Here is a 17,400-nt window from a genome sequence, read left to right on the forward strand (position 1 = left end):
GCGATCTCGGCTCACCGCAACCTCCGCCTCCTGGGTTCAGGCAATTCTCCTGCCTCAGCCTCCTGAGTAGCTGGGATTACAGGCACGCACCACCATGCCCAGCTAATTTTTTGTATTTTTAGTAGAGACGGGGTTTCACCATGTTGACCAGGATGGTCTCGATCTCTTGACCTCGTGATCCACCCGCCTCGGCCTCCCAAAGCGCTGGGATTATAGGCTTGAGCCACCGCGCCCGGCCTACATTCTTTTAAATATGTAGTTTTCAATAAAAAATTACAAGACACACAAAAACCAGAAAACTATGATCCATGTAAAACGAGAAAAACAGAGACTTACCCTAAGGAAATTCAGATGTTGAACCTCTTCTAGACAGACTTTAAATCAGCTATCCAAAAGATGTTCAAAGAACTAAAGAAAACATATACACAAAATTAAAGAAAATAATCAGAACTATATGCCATCACAAATAAAGATCAATAAAGAGACATAAAATAAAAAAAGGACCAAATAGAAATTCTATATTTGAAATGCAAAATAAATGCTATAACCCATTCATTCACTAGAGGGACTCACCAGTGGATTAGAACTGACAGAATAAAGAAACAAAAAATACAAAGACAAGTAGGTTGAGATTACCTAATCTGAGAAAGAAAATTGAAGAAAAAAAAAGAACAGGGTCTCAGAAACTTAGGGACACCATAAAGCACACCAACATACGCATATTAAGACTCCAGAAGGAGGGAACAAAAAGAAAGGAGAAGAAAGAATATTTGAAGATTGAATTGTGTAACTATGACATATCAGTGTAGGTTCATTAATTTTAAGAAGTATACTACAGTAGAGGATGTCGGTAATGGGAGAGGCTGTAAATGTGTGAGGACAGAGAGTACATATAAACAGTCTGTATTTTCCTCTCATTTTGCTGTGAATCTAAAACTTCAATCAAAAATATTTTAAAAAGAATAGCCAAAATCTTCCCAATTTGACACAAAAATATTAATCTACTATGCAAATAGTTCAATAAACTCTATGTAAATAGTTCAATAAACTCTATGTAAAATAAACAGAGACCTATACCTAGAGACATTTAATCAATCTGCTGAAAGCCAGAGACAGAGAGAGACTCTTGAAAGTAATCTGAGAAAAGCAACTCATTGTATACCAGTGATTATCTATGAGATTAATATCTGACTTTTCATTAGAATCATGAATTCCAGAAGGCAATGGGATAGCACACTAAAAAATGCTGAAATAGAAGACTGTCAAGCAAAAAAATATCTGTCCAGCTAAACTACCCTTCAAAAATGAAGAATGGAGGAGAGATGAAGGGACTCTCAAACAAATCAGAATTCATGCCCAGTAGATCTGGTTCACAAGAAACACTAATGAGATTACTTCAGGTTAAAATGAAAGGATATTAGTAACTTAAACTCACATGAAGAAATAAAATGCACTGGTAATGGCAAATCCATAAATAACTTTAAAAGACATTACAAATATATTTTCATTCATAATACTTCTCTTATTCTATATGATTAGACAGTAACAACTGCATAAACAGTCATTATAATACTGTGTTGATAGGATTATAATGTATAAAGATGTAATTTGTATGTTGGTAAGAGTAGAGAAGAGAGGATATGGAGCTAAAATGGAGCAATTGTGTTGCATACCACTGAATTAATAGCAAATAACTTGGTATTAATTTAAACTAGATTGTTTTAAGTTAGCATGTTAATTATGTCCCCAGGGCACCTGTTAAGAAAATAACATAAAAACATATAGTAAAATAAATAAGGATACTCTATAAAATATTTAACATAAAGAAGGCAGAAATGCAAAAATAAAGCAAGAACAAAGACATAAGCCATGAAGAAAAATAAATAGAAAAGTATCAAATGTAAATTGTGCTTTATCCGTAATTACATTAAATATAAATAAATTAAATGCTTGCATTAAAAAAATCAAGACCGGCAGAATGGAGAAATAAACATAAACCAACTATGTGTGATCAGTAAGAAACACATTTTAGATTAAAACGCACAAATAGTTGAAAGATAAAGCTTGGAAACAGAAATACTATAAAAACAGTTCACAACAGAAATCTAGAGGTACTAAACCAATATCAGAAAAAATAGACTTTATTAGAGACAAAGAAGGATATTTTAAAAGTATAAAAACACAACATATATGTACCTAAAGAGAGTGCTCCAATATACATGTTACAAAAACTGACAAAACTAAAGAGAGATATAGACAATTCAACAACTGGGGACTTCAATATTATGCTTTTAATAATGGATAGAAAAACTAGGCATAAAAACCAACAAATATATGGATAACTTGAACAACACTACAAACCAACTACACTAAACATACATCTATATATTACCCCATCCGATAAAAGAAGATTACAGATTATTGTCAAGTGCATATGACATTCTCAAGAGCAGAACGTATTTTAGAAAATAAAACAAGCTTGAATGAATTTAAAAGAGATGACATTACACAAAATATGTTCTCTGATCACAATAGAAGGAAATTAGAAATCACAAAAGAAAATTTAGAAAATTCAGAAATGTATGGAAATTTAACATTGTGTGTCTAAGTAACCAGTGGGCAAAAAAGAATAAAAAAGAAAACTAGGAAATACTTTGAATTTAATAAAAATGATAAAATATACTGAAACTTATGGAATAAAGTTAAAGTGATCATTAGAGGAAAATTTTATAGCTATAAACATCTCTAGTTAAAAATTTCAAATTGGTAACCTAACCTTCTGCCTGAAGAAAACCTATAAAAAGAAAAGAAAACTAAACCTAGTGCAAGCAGAAGGAATAAAATAATAAATATTAGAGCAGAAGTCAACTTACAAAAGAGAAAACAAAAACAATAAAAAATTTAAAAAAACTAAAAACTGGTTCTTTTAAAAGATAAACACAGTTAACCAACCATTATCTAGATTACTTAAGAAAGAAGACTCAAACTACTAAAATCAGGAGTAAAAGAATGGATGTTACTACAGACCTATGCAGAAATTGGAAAGACTACAAGGGAATATTAAGAGCAACTGCAGGTCAGCAAACTAGATAACCTAGATGAAATTGATAAATTTCTATAAAGACACTAATAAATCTGATTTAAGAAGACATAGAAATTAGAAATAGGCCTATAACAAATGAAGATACTGAATTAGTACTAAAAAAATTTCACTATGAAAAACTCAGGCCTATATGGACTCTTGAGTGAATTCTATCAGACTTTTGAAGAATTGACACCAATCCTTCTTGAACTCTTCCAAAACATTCAAGAGGAAATAACAATTTCCAATTCATTATATGAGGCCATTATTGGAAGCATATATAAAGACTTAAACACCATAAAATGTGGAATATGTTTTAAGAATTCAAGGTTACTTTAACCTAAGAAAATCAATCAATGTAATACACCCTGTTGGTAGAGGAAATCATAATCAGCTGAATAGATGAAGAGAAAGCATTTGACAAAACTCAACACATTTTCACAATGAAAACAATAACAAAGTAGGAATACTGTAGAATGAAATTTCCTCAACCTAATAGAGAGCATCTACCAAAACCCCACAATTAATATAACATGTAATGGTAAAAGACTGCACACTTGCCCTTAAGATCAGGAACAAGACATAGATGTCCACTCTCATCATTTCTATTCAACATTGTACTGGAGGTTCTAGCCAGGGCAATTAAACAAGGAAATGAATTAAAGACATCCAGATTGAAAAGTAACGTTAAGCTATCCCTATTCGCAGATGACATCACTGTGTATACAGAAAATCCTATCAAATCTTCCACAAAACTATTAGATTTAATAAATCAGCTCAATAAGATTGCAAGATACAAGACAATGTACAAGTTTCAAAGATGAAATTTTAAAAACTCCACCTATAAGAACATAAAATACTATACTATTGAGAAGTATAGCAAAAGAAGTGAAATATTGACACATTAAAAACTGCAAAACATAATTGAAAGAAACTAAGGAAAACAAATGAAAAAAACACAAAATAGACTCATACTTTGATTTTCAAAACTTACTACAAAACTTCAATAATCAAGACAGCGTGGTGCTGGCATAGGATAAATACAGAGATCAATAAAATAAAATTGAGTGTACTGAAATAAACCTTTACATTTATGAGGGACTGATTTTTTGACAAGTGTTGCAAGAAAATTGAGTAAGAGAAATAAAAATCTTTCCAACAAATGCTACTAGGACAACCAGATATCAACATGAAAAAAAACAAAGTTGACCCCTTACCACATACCATACATAAATGTTAACGCTTATTGGATCAGAAGCCAAATGTATATGTTATTAGAATTCTTAGAAGAAAGCAGTTGTAGATCTTCACGGCCTTGGAGTAGGCAATGTTTCTTTGATATGACAACAAAAGCTCAAGCAACAAAGGAAAAATAGATAATTGAACATTATAACAATTTAAAATGTTTGTGCTTCAAAGGGCACCATCAATAATGTGAAAAGACAATCCATTGAATGCAAGAATTGAATGCATATTTAGAAGTCATATATCTGGCAAGAGACCACTTTGCAAATATTTAATGAACTGATTAAACTCAGCAATAGAAAGACAACTCAAATATAAAATAGACAAAGGATCTACATAGACATTTCTCCAAAGATACAAAAATGGCCAATAAGTACATGAAACAATGCTCAATGTCATTGTTGTTGGAGTAATAAAAATTAAAAACACAATGAAATATCATATCATACCCAGTACTACGACCACAGTAAAAAATGGTGGGCACTAAGGAGTATTGAAGAGAATATGGAGAAATTGGAACATATATACGTTGCTGGTGGCAAGGTAAAATAATGAAGCCACATTGAACATCAGTTTGCCAGTTCTTCAAAATGGTAAACATAGAGTTATCATGTGGCTTAATAATTCTACTATTAGGCATACACTCAAGAGATACGATAATGTGTCCACACAACAAATTATATACAAATTCTTATAGCAGCATTCTTCATAATAGCCAAAAAGCAGAAAAAAAATTGTGTTCATTCTATTGCATGTCTACACATTTGTTTATCTGATGAAAAGATAGATGTAATAGAATGTTACCAAAAAGGAATGAAGTTCTGACACATGCTATAAACATGGGATAAACTTTAACAGTGTTATGTTAAATGAAAGAAATCAGACACAGAAGTATGTTATGTGATCCCACATATATGAAATGTCCAGAAGAGGCAAATCCATAGAGACAGAAATTATATTAGTGGTTTTCATGGGCTGGGGGGAGGGGGAATGAGAGGTGACTGCTAATATACCTGAGTTTCTTTTGGGGGTGATCAAAACGTTCTGAAATTAGCCAGTGTTGATCTATACATAACTGAACATTTATGAATATATTAAAAACCACTTACTAGTACACATCAAACTATTATACTCTATGACATGGAATTAAATCTCAATCAACTTATTATTAGAGATGTAAAACAGTCATCTCCTACATTGAGATGAGATGCCTGTTTATGTTGTCAATATTAATCAAATTAATTAGACAATCACCAAATCTGTCAGCAACCTCAGGCCATGAAGTCGCAGCTACTATCATACACCTCATGTTCAACCATAAACTCATGATACTTTGTGGTGCTTTCAAATGCATACTTAGGAGACAAATGATATAAAAAGTCATGGTGTTGTTATCTCCTTGGTATATGAAATTTCCACAGCAGAGTTGAAGGTAAAGTCTCCAATACTCTGAGGAAATTCTATAATAATGATGAGTTCAGAAATAAGAAGCTATCATAATTGTTAAGGTGAGATGAAAACGATAAATATCTGAAGCCCCAAACCTGTGATTAAAAACTCTGTCAGAGTAAGGAGGCAGTTTCAAGGCCTCATCCCTCACACACTAGGTCTGAAACACATGCTTTGCATCCTCGGAAAGCCACTGAGATTCAGCACTAAAAATCTCTGCAAAAACATGTTCTCATCAGTCTGAACACCATCTCACTCCATTATTTTTGGTCTTAGAATTGTGGTTACCATAGCCACGAAAACAGATATATGGACACCTGTCTGCAAGTGTACCTTTTCATGTTCAAACTAGATCCTCATATTAATTCTCTACACAGACCAACTTGCAAGATTAAATTAATATATTTGTATTAAGATAATTGGAAGTCAGGCTAATGAAAAAAATGCCTTGTACGAGAGGTCCTTAAATTTAGAGTATGAAAGAGCTACTTCTTGGTATCTTAAATAATTGACATTACAAGGTGCAGGTAGTGAGAGTATAAAACTAATTCAGGGAGATTACGAAAGGGTGCTGCAATATGATGTACAAGAATGAAATTTAAATTATTGTTATTCATCATATTACCTCTCTTCTTCCTCTCTCCTCAACAATATACTTGAAATTAAAAGAGGCATCAAGAAAATCCCCCTAGAATATGTGGAGGGACTATGGCCTGGCCAGTACCTTGATTTTTGACTTCTGGCTTCCAGGATTGTGAGAGAATAGATTTCAGTTGTTTGAAGCCACAATTCTTGTGATAATTTGTTATGGCAGCCATAAGAAACTTACACACTTACCAAATAGCTTTCTACACATATGTTCTTTTCAATTCTGTGGTATTATCATTACCACTGACATGAATATTGCACCATCTGGTGACCCAAGGTGGCATCTTCTCAAAATCTCCCTCTAGGTGGCTAGGGTGTCAGGTATGCATTCTGTTTCAGCCATATTTAGTTTTTACAGGTCTACATGGATTCATGTACCCATTAATACAAGTTTTAAAAACCAAAGTGATGATGACCTTAATCATTTCTTATTTAAACAAGAGAGTATGATTTTAATCAGAATGATACTTGTTACAGCAACAATAGTATTGTGTGGTATTAAGGTTTGAATTCTGACTGTGAGGCCTTGGATCAGCAACTTAATCCCTTTATGCCTCTGTTTACTCATCTAGAAAATGAGGATATTAGCAGAGATGTAGTTGGCATTCACTGTCTCAGCTGCTTGCTGAGGTCTTTAGCCTTGTTCTTGCTATGGCAAGCTTTGGCTCTCAACACCATTACCCTTATCACTAATTGAAAAACAAAGCCAAAGAAAAGGACTAGAACTAATTGATACTGTTCTATGAGTTCATCTGCCTCTTTCTGCCAGTGTAAAAGGGCTCAGCCTAGAGAGTACTTTTAATAGTAAAAATAGATTAATGCTGCACTATTCTTGATGTGATATTATTATCCACTACAAAACAAAGGTGACTCCCACCACCAATGTCACAGTCCCACTTCTCAGATTTAAAACACAAATTTTGTCATGTTTCTCCACCCCACCTAAAACCCTTTCATGTCTCACCCTGTCATTAGCAAGAAGTGTATGCCAGTGACTATGCCGACTCTCCGTGTCTTTGCTCATGCTGTTCATTCTGTCTAGATTTAGGTGCCCTTTTCTTCTTGCTAGAGAACCCTACTTTTAAATTTTTGGCCAATTTTGCAATTAGCACTCCAGTCCTGCTGGCTGGTGGACTGTATTTGCTCTTTATTTTTATATTTTATATAGGTCTATATAAAAATAAGTTTTTTTTTAATGCTTTTATATTTATAGAAAAAATAAGCAGAGAGTATAGTGTTTCCATATACCCCATATTCAGTGTCCTCTATTATTAACATCTTAGATTATTATGGGATATTTGTCACGGTTAATAATACTGATACATTATTATATACTAAAGTCCATACTTTATTTATTTATTTATTTATTTATTTATTTATTTTTTTTTTTGGGACGGAGTTTCGCTCTTGTTACCCAGGCTGGAGTGCAATGGCGCGATCTCGGCTCACCACAACCTCCGCCTCCTGGGTTCAGGCAATTCTCCTGCCTCAGCCTCCTGAGTAGCTGGGATTACAGGCACACACCACCATGCCCAGCTAATTTTTTGTATTTTTAGTAGAGACGGGGTTTCACCGTGTTGACCAGGATGGTCTCGATCTCTTGACCTCGTGATCCACCCGCCTCGGCCTCCCAAAGTGCTGGGATTACAGGCTTGAGCCACCGCGCCCGGCCATTAAAGTCCATACTTTATTCAGATTTCCTTAGTCTTTCCAGAATACCCTTTTCTGTCCCAGGATACCAAATGACATTTAGTCCTCATGTCTCCCTTATTCTCCTCTTGGCCATGACAGTTTCTCCGATGTTCTTTGTTTTTGATGACCTTGACAATTTGGGGCGTACTGGTTAGATATTCTGTAGGATGCCCCTGTATGGAAATTTATCTAATATTTTTCACATAAGAAGACTGGTTTTATGAGTTAATTGGGAAGAAAAACACAGGTAAAGGGCCATTTTTACATTAAGAATACCTACTATCAGCTGGGCACGATGATTCGTGCCTGTAATTCCAGCGCTTTGGGAGGCTGAGGTGCACGGATGACTTGAGGTCAGTTTGAGACCAACCTGGCCAACATAGAGAAACCCCATCTCTAAAAAAATATAAAAACTAACCAGGTGTGATGGCCTGTGCCTGTAAACCCAGCTATTCCGGAGAATGAGGCAGGAGAATTGCTTTAGCCAGGGAGGCAGAGGTTACAGTAAGGCGAAATAGTGCCACTGCACTCTAGCTTGAGTGACAGAGTGAGACTCTGCACACCCCCCAACCCGCCAAAAAAGAATACCTACTATCAACATAATTTATGACTACTGATATTGACCTTGACTTTTTTCACCTAGCTGAGGGATTATTTGACAGGTTTCTCTACTACCTTTTACTGACTTTTAATACTCATTTCAAATGCTACCACCTTTTTGAAGTCCTCCAGAATTCCTTCAGCCCCTAGTAGGCTAAATTAATACATTTATTAGTCATTAATAAGTATTTTAAAATCACTTATTATGTGTCTAGCATGGTGCAAGGTGCTGAGGATGCAGTAATTTAAACATGCAATAAATGTTTCATAAAAGAATAACTACATGAACTGGTGGTTTTAAACAGAAGCAGAATACTTTCCTCATATTAAGTCACATTTATATATTGAGCGCCTCTAGTTTATACAGTACTGTGTTAGATGTGTTAAGGACAACATACATTTAAAATATAGACCTTACTCTAAAGCAAGGGCTCGCAAAATCCAGCATTCGGGAACAAATCCTGCCTGATGCTTGTCTTTGTTAATAAAGTTTTATTGAAACACAACCACACCCATACATTTACATATGGTTTATGATCTCTTTGCTCTAGAGCAGCAGAGTTTAGTAGTTACCACAGAGCCTATATGACTTGCAAAGCTTAACATACTTACTATCTGGTCCTTTATAGAAAAAGTTTGCTGATTCCTTCTCTCAAGCATTAAACTTCACAATATACATAGAAACTCATGACATTTAGGTACTTGTAAAAATGAAATAGATTTAACTCTAAATGAAAGAGCTAATATAAGAGCTTAATATATTTTCGTAGTCACTCTCCTGAACAGGAGTCAATGAACACATTTGTTAAATACTTGTTATGGGCAAGCATAGTGTTGAAAGCAAAGGATTTATTGATGAACAAGACAGACCCCTGCCACTAAGAAGCATACACTTTAATGCTATAGGGCTGCATTAACCAATATGGTAGCCATTAGGGACCTGTGTTTGTTGAGCACTTGAAATCTGAGTGGTTTCAACTGAGATGTCTGAAAGTATAAAATAGAGATTTCCAAAGAGATTTTTCAAATAATTAGTGTAAAAAAATAAATGTCTGACAAAACGTTAATATTAATTACATGTTTATTTTATTGTATATTAAGAGTGCATAACATGATTATAAAATGTCATTAACTTTTACTTGCATTTTTTTCTTTTTTTTTTAGCTTTTTAATGTGGCTACTAGAAATTTAAAAATTACATATGTGGCTTATATTATGCTTCCTATTGGACAGTGCTTATCTAGACTTCAGAAAGGTGCCTCCAATACAGTAGCCACTAGCTACCTATTGCAATTTATATTTATGTTAATAAAAATTAAATATGCTCTAATTATAATTTCAGTTTCTTGAGTTAAACTAGCCATATTTCAAGTGCTCAATAGCCACATGTGGCTAAAGGCTACCTACCATATTGGTCAGCATCGCACAGATATAAATCATTTCCATCATTGCAGAGAGTTCTTAATGTAGTTTGGCTGTGTCCCCACCCAAATTTCATCTTGAATTGTAACTCCCATAATTCCCACACATTGTGGGAGGAACCTGGTAGAAGATGATTGAATCATGCGGGCTGTTTCCCCCAAACTACTCTTGTGGTAGTGGATAAGTCTCAGGAGATCTGATGATTTTATTAGGGGAACTCTCTTTTTTTGGCTCTCATTTCTCTCTTGTCTCCTGCCATGTAAGACATACATATCTTTCACCCTTCCACCATGATTGTGAGGCCTCCCCAGCTACACAGAACTGTGAGTCCTTTAAACTTTTGTTTTATAAGCTACTCAGTCTCAGGTATGTCTTTATCAGCAGTGTGAAAACAGACTAATAAGAGTTCTAATTAGCAGGGATGCTCTAGAGGAATATGAAAAAGGCTTCCCATTTCTTTCAATGACAAATAAAAATTGTATGCATTTTTTGGGTACCATGTGATGTTCTGAAATATGTATACATTATAGAATGGCTGCATTGAGTGAATTAACATATACATTACCTCACATACATACCATTTTGTGTTGGTTTTGGTAAAATCACTTAAAATCTCTCTTAGCAATTTTCAAGAATACAATTTGTACAACTATGTGTACGACAGTTTGACTGCCGTACAATGGATCTCTTGGACTTATTTCTTCCAACTGAAAGTTATGTCCTTTGACCCACCTCTCCCCAACCCCCAATCTTTTTTTTTAACTGATGGTGATAAGCATTCTACTAGGAAAAAAAAAAAAAAAAAAAAAAAAAAAAAGGGAGATTGATAATGGGCAAATGCATTTACGTTTCCTGGAAGTGAGTTCCTTCACATGTGTGGATCTTTGAATGGCCACATTGATGTGCTTGTAGAAAAAGGGCAGGAACCATCAGCAGACATATGACTTGGAAGAATGGGGAGAAACCTCAAGACAAGGAAACAGAGACAAATGCTGCTACACATTTAGCTCTAACGTACTGTAGGAAAAAGTATGACATCTTAACTATGTTTTTTAAAATATATATTTTGGAGCATTTTGACTGGAGGACCTATATAACTGTGTTGTGTATTAAAAGGATGAAACATCTTTCCCTGGACACAGAAGAAAGTTTTTCTAATGGCAGGAAACTATATTTTCTTTATGACCACTTTTAGTTTCAGTAGCAGATATAACACCAGGGCCACAGCCTCACAAGCAATACACTAAAAAGAGAGCATCTAAGGGTGTGGAAAAGGAGGAAAAATGTATTCTAAAGGCAGGAAACAGGCAGCACAAAGACAGATCAGATCTTGCTCCCTGGGTGACAAGATTATGGGTTTTGGAGCTTCAGAGAATTTGGTTTGGATCTTATCTCAACTATTTACTATCTGTGGAATAAAGACATCAGCATTTACTGAGCTCTTGTTATATATCGGGCACTTCAGATTGATTATCTTATTGAATTTCCCAAGAACCTTATGAGACAGGTTCTGTCACTATTCCTGTTTTACAGAAGAAGAAAATGAGGCTTAGGGAGATTAAAAATTACATCCCAATGAAGAGCACAGGCAGGCTCTGCAACCAGCTAGTCAAAACTCCACTTCCCAGCCTTACATTTCATTGTCTACCATGAAGCCTTCATCAAGTCAGTTAACCTCTCCGTAGACCTAGTTTTCTCATCTATGAAATAAAGATAATTATATCCACTTTTCAGGGTTGTTACAATTATTCAATCAGACACAGTTTAAGCATCTAATTGGGTGTGGGCATAGGATGTAAATGTTAGTTTACTCCTGTATTTGTGAGGTAAAATGAAGTTGATACATTTGGAAAAAATACGTATCGTAGGACAGGGGTCCCCAACCCCCATGAACTGGTACTGGTCTGTAGCCTGTTAAGAAGTGAGCCAAAGAGCAGGAGGTGAGAAGCAAGTGAAGCTTCATCAGTATTTACAGCCGCTCCCCATCACTTGCATTACCGCCTGAGCTCCACCTCCTGTCAGATTATTGATGGCATTAGATTCTCATAGGAACACAAACCCTGTTATGAGCTGTACATGCCAGGTATGTAGGTTGTGCGTTCCTTATGAGAATCTAATGCCTGATGATCTGTCACTGTCTTTCTCATCTCCCCCAGATAGGGCTGTCTAGTTGCAGGAAAACAAGCTGAGGACTCTCACTGATTCTATATTATGGTGAGTTGCATAATTATTCCATTATATATTACAATGTAATAATAATAGAAATAAAGTGCACAATACAGGTAATGCGCTTGAATCATCCCAAAACCATCTCCCTCCTGGTCTATGGAAAAACTGTCTTCCATGAAACCAGTCCCTGATGCTAAAAAGTTCTGGGGACCTCTGTCTTAAGAAACAAAGATATTTTTCTCATGCTCATAGCACACACAGGTGAGAGTTTCAGCTGGCAGTCTGCTTGCCTCACACAGACAATCAGGGACCACATTCATTAATATTGCATGGTTCCATCATATCTGCATTCTAGCAGGTGGGAAAGCAGAAGGAAATAAGGAGAAGCCACATGCTCTATCATAAGCTACACCTGAAGACACTTACTTCATGTGTGCTCATACAACTAGGGACAGCTTAGTTCCTTGCCAAAGCTAACTAACAGGTGGTTGGGAAGGACCATGGTTTAAACTGTCAACAAGTCCGTTTCTCTTCAATGTCCCCTGAACCCTTCCTTTAATACTTGACTTCCGTCTTGTCTCAGTTCCCTCCTCAGCTGGATTCTGGGCCTGCTAATTTTGGGTAGGAGCCCACATGAGGTTTTCTTGGGCCTATTCTCTTTATTCCACTCCAGTGGATAACCCACTATGTACCTGACACTTTTGAGATACCTTGATCCATACTTTTGCAGCTCTCCTTAATTCTTCATTAATAATCAAGTTTTATGGCTCTATAAAGGCTTTCCAGGTCTTCCAAGGCAGGTTAATACCACAGGAATGTCCCTGGGAATAATTAAGTCTTGAATCTCTGACAGTTACACTTCTAAATTTTTATGACCTTGGTCAAATTACTTAATCTCTGAGCTGAATTTTCTTTATATGTAAAATTGGGATAATTCTTACTCACCTTTCCTCATGAGCCTTTCATGTGAAAAAAAAAAAAAAAACACCGAGATAAAACAATTAAAAAGTGTTTTTCAACAGGTAACACGATGTTACAACATTTGTTAAAATTTCCCTAATGTAGCAGATAAAATTATTTGCTCTTTTTTGCTGGATAGTAAAGTTGACTCTAATTTTAGCAAAAATAAAATATTCTATATAAACAATAATAGTGTATTATTAATAAATGAAATTATGTATCTTGGTATGTAGTTTTTTTTTTTTTTGACTGCATTTCTCTCTTGTTGTCCAGGCTGGAGTGCAATGGCATGATCTCAGCACACCACAACCTCTGCCTCCCAGGTTCAAGTGATCCTCCTGCCTTAGCCTCCCAAGTAGCTGGGATCACAGGTGCCCACTTCCACAACTGGCTAATTTTGTATTTTTAGTAGAGAAGGGGTTCCTCCATGTTGTTCAGGCTGGTCTCGATCTCCCGACCTTAGGTGATCCGCCTGTCTTGGCCTCTCAAGGTGCTGGGATTACAGGTGTGAGCCAGCCACCACACCTGGGTGCTTTGCGTTTTTTTTTTTTTTGGCAGAGCACGATGATGGAGTAGAAACCGATACCATTCATCCACACAGTTAGAACACCAAATTTTAAGGACTGTCTGCACACAGATAAACACTGTCACAGAAACTAAAAATCTGGTACAAACTCAGCCTCAGTGGGGTAGAGCAACAAGCAGGCTCCTGGGGGCCCTGAGTCCAGGCCTACGCTCTAGGACACTTCTGGACCTACCATGAAAGGTGACTCCCTGGCCAGTCAGCATTCTCTGCAAGCTGACTAAAGGGCTTTAAGTGAGCAATGGCGGTCAGCTGGCAGAATCCGTTGACCAGTGCTGGCTGTGACCACAGAGAAATGTACCAGCTCAGCCACAGCGGAGAGAGGAGGAAAGAGTGGGAAGGACTTTGTATTATACTTTGACTGCCAGCTTAACTGTAGTAGAATAAAACATCATGTAATTGCTAAGGTTTTTGACTCCGATCTCTGGCTCCCAGAGAGCATCTCAACATATCCAGGCTGTGGGAGAGCTTGCCTTCCTGAAGGGAAGGGCTTTGAGCCAGACCCAATGCTGTGCTAGTTTCAGGTCTGACCCAGTGCAGTCTCAGTGGTGGTGGCCATGGGGTGTTTACATTAATACACCCCCAGTTCCAGGTGGCTCAGTAGAGAAAGAGACTCCATTTGTTTGGGAGAATGTAGGGAAAAAGAATAAGAGCTCCTGCCTGTTAATCCAGAGAACTCTTATGGTTCTTATCCAAGACTACTAAGGTGGTTCCTATACAAGTCTGCAAAACCACAGCATTATTGGACTTGGGGCCCAAGTTCCTTTGAATACCTAGAAAGCTCTCTCAAAAAGGACAGGCTCAAACAAGCCCAGAATGTGAAAACATAATAAATACCTAACTTGTCAAAGACCAGATACAGATGAACACCAAAAAGCATCAAGACCATCCAGAAAAATATGACCTCACAAATGAAGTAAGTGAGACCAATTCCAGAGAAGCAGAGCTATATAACTTATTAGTCAGAGGATTCAAATAGCTGCTTTGAGGGAATTTAAAGAAATTAAAAATAACACAGAGAAGGAATTCAGAATTCTATCAGATAAATTTAACAAACAAAAGGATTGGGAAGAAATTCTGCAGTTGAAAAATGCAATTGATATGTTTATGAATGCATGAGAGTCTATTAATAGCAGAATTGATCAAGCAGAAGAAAGAATTATTGAGCTTGAAGGCAGGCTATTTGAAAATACACAGGCCAGGCATGGTGGTTTACGCCTATAATCCTAGCACTCTGGAAGGCTGAAGTGGGTGGATCCCTTGAGGCCAGGAGCTTGAGACCCGCCTGAGCAACATAGTAAAACCCTGTATCTATTAAAAATAAAAAATAAAAAATAATTAGTGGTATGTGGTGGTACCATCTGTAGTACTAGCTACTCAGGAGGCTGAGGCATGAGAATTGCTTGAACCTGGAAGGTGGAGAACCTGAGAGGTGGAGGTTGCAGTGAGCTAAGATTGCACCACTGCACACCAACCTTGGTGACAGAGCAAGATTCTGTCTCAAAAAAAAAAATTTAAAAAAGAGAATACACACTAAGAGGTGACAAAAGAAAAAAGAATGAAAACAATGAAGCATGCCTATAAGACCTAGAAAATGGCCTCAAGGGGGCAAACGTAAGAGTCAGTAGCCTTAAGGAGGAGGTAGAAAGAGAGACAGAGGTACAAGTTTATTCAAAGAGATAACATTAGAGAACTTCCCAAACCTAGAGAAAGATATCAACACTCAAATACAAGAAGCTTATAAAACACCAGGCAGATATAACCCAAAGGTGACTCCTTCAAGGCATTAATAATCGAAGTCTCCAAGTCAAGGATAAAGAAAGAATTCTAAAAGAGAAAAGAAAGAAATAACATAGGATGAAGTTCTAATATATTTGGCAGCAGATTTTTCAGTAGAAATCTTACAGGATAAGAGAAAGTGGCATGACATACTTAAAGTGCTAAAGAAAATAACTTTTACCCTACAATAATATATTTGGCTAAAATATCCTTCAAGCTTATGATGGAGAAATAAAGACCTTCCTGGACAAACAAAGACTGAGGGATTTCATCAACCCAGACCTATCTTATAAGAAATGCTAAAGGGAGTTCTTCATTCTGAAAGAAAAGGGTGTTAATGAGCAAAAATAAATCATCTGAAGGTACAAAGCTCATTGGTAATAGCAAGCACACACACAGAAAGACACAGAATACTGTAATTGTGATGTGTAAACTACTGTTATATTAAAAGGATTATTCATCCTGACTAAGGAGATTACCCCAGGGATGCAAGGATGGTTTGACATACACAAACTAATCAATTTAATACATTATAACAACAGAATGAAGGACAAAAACCACATGATCTTTTAAATTAATGCTGAAAAAGCATTTGATAAAATTCAATGCGCCTTTATAATAAAAACACTAAAAAAACCCTGAGAATAGAAAGAACATACCTCAACATAATAAATGCCATATATCACAGACTCACAACTAGGCATCATAATGAATAGGGAAAAACTGAAAGCCTTTCCTCTAAGATCTGAATGCTTATTGTCACCACTGTTATTTAACATATTACTAGAATTTCTACCTAGAGCAATCAAACCTGAAAAGGAAATAAAGTACATCCAAATTGAAAAGAAAGAAGTCAAATTATCCTTGTTTGCAGATGATAGATCTTATATTTGGAAAAACCTAAAGATGCTACCAAAAAACTATTAGAACACACAAACAAATTCAGTAAAATTACAGGATACAAAATCAACATACAAAAATCAGCAGCATACTTCTATGTCAAGAGTGAACAATCTGAAAAATAAAATAATTCCATTTACAGTAGATACAAATTAAATATTTAGGAATTAATTAAAGAAGTGAAAGATATCTACAATGAAAACTATAAAACATTGATGCAAGAAATTAAAAGGGACACCAAAAAATGGAAATATAGACCATATATATAAATTGAAAAAAACAGTATTGTTAAAATATCCATAAAGCAATCAATAAATTCAATGCAATGCATATCAAAATAACAATGATATTGTTCACAGAAATATATTTTTAAAAACCCTAAAATTTATATGGAAGCACAAAAGACCCAGGATAGCCAATATTCTAAGGAAAAAGAAAAAACCTGTGAGAATCACATTACCTGACTTCAAATTATGTACTACAGAGGTATAGTAACCAAAATAGCATGGAAAGGGCATAAAAACAAATACATAGACTAATGGAACAGAATATAGAACCCAGATACAAATCCACACAACTACAGTGAACTCATTTTTGACAAAGTAACTAAGAACATATATTCAGATAAAGGCAGTCTCCTCAATAAATTGTTCTGGGAAAACTGGACATCATGAAACTAGATCCCTATCTCTCACCATATACACAGATCAAATCAAAATGGATTGAAGACTAAGACCTCAAACTATAAAATAAAACATTGGGGAAACTCTCCAAGACATTGGACCGGGCAAAGATTTCCTGAGTAATACCCCATAAGCAGAGGCATCCAAAACAAAAAATGAATAAATAGGATTCCATAAAGTTAAAAAGC

This window comes from Cebus imitator, unplaced genomic scaffold (genome assembly GCF_001604975.1).
Source record: "Cebus imitator isolate Cc_AM_T3 unplaced genomic scaffold, Cebus_imitator-1.0 Scaffold19, whole genome shotgun sequence".
NCBI classification, from domain to species: domain Eukaryota; kingdom Metazoa; phylum Chordata; class Mammalia; order Primates; family Cebidae; genus Cebus; species Cebus imitator.